The following is a 1,071-nucleotide window of genomic DNA, read 5'->3' on the forward strand; positions in this document are numbered from 1 at the left end:
GCTCGCGTGGATCAACCCGCGCGTGCCGAGCTCCATCATCGGCTTCAGCAGCGTCGAGAGGCTCGACCAGGCGCTGTCGGCGCGGGGCAAGAGTCTGTCCGAGGAGGAGGAAAAGTCCCTCGAGGAGCTGTACCAGCCCAAGGCCATCTCTGGGCATGCATGAGGCGTGACACACTAGATGAGGACGAGAGAGGGAGAGCGACCCAAACTGGAACACCAATTCACCATGATTGTAGACAAGTATGCAGGATACGCGCACGTCTAGGAACGACGGACGACGAAGCGGAAAAGCAATGGTGATCCTTTCGCACACGACTGTGCCGACTTGCCGAGTGATACCACATTGTCATGGGCGATGCGACCTTGGCCAAGGTCGCCCGCCTTCTTCACATGCTGGATAGCATCTGAGATCGGGCGGTTCGATCAAGGGAGGAAGCTGCCTCGCAGATCCCCGTCTTCGAATGTGGGACGCAAGGCGCGATGCTCATCTTCATCTCGTGAATCTCCCAACTTCGTTTGAGAACAGCGAGTCTGGATTCATCGCCAAGCACCCTCAGTCATGCTGACAAAGGGGCGCGCCGTTGAAGAACTCCCCTGCATGTTCCCTGCAGACAAGCGTCCAGGGCGTCCAGGGCGTCCAGGGGTGGCTTTCATGCCCCCCACCTTGGGTAGGGAATCCAGACACCAGCTGACCTTCCAGAAGAGGTGCTTCCGGATCATCAACGCCGCACTGCAATTGGGTAGGCCCCGTCTCGAAGGAACTGACACTTCAGTGGGGTGGAAGGCATTAGGATTGAGCGGCCGCCGATTATGTGTGCGTCGTGTCTGTCTGCTTTGGGCTTCCCGGCTTGCCGCATTCGCTCGATGGGAGTTCTACTGTACGAGCCCAGGTCGTCATTTACAGGGCCAACGTTACCTCGTGGGTTAGACTTTTACGCCAATGCACGCAATTTGCCTGCCGGGACACCAAAGTTTTTCTGGCACCTTTTCGGCAGACGCAATCTGCCCAAATGTGACAGATTGAACCACACGTTACGATCCGTGATTCGGAAAGCAGCAGCACGTCAGCAA

This window comes from Verticillium alfalfae, genomic scaffold, assembly GCF_000150825.1.
Source record: "Verticillium alfalfae VaMs.102 supercont1.2 genomic scaffold, whole genome shotgun sequence".
Taxonomy (NCBI): domain Eukaryota; kingdom Fungi; phylum Ascomycota; class Sordariomycetes; order Glomerellales; family Plectosphaerellaceae; genus Verticillium; species Verticillium alfalfae.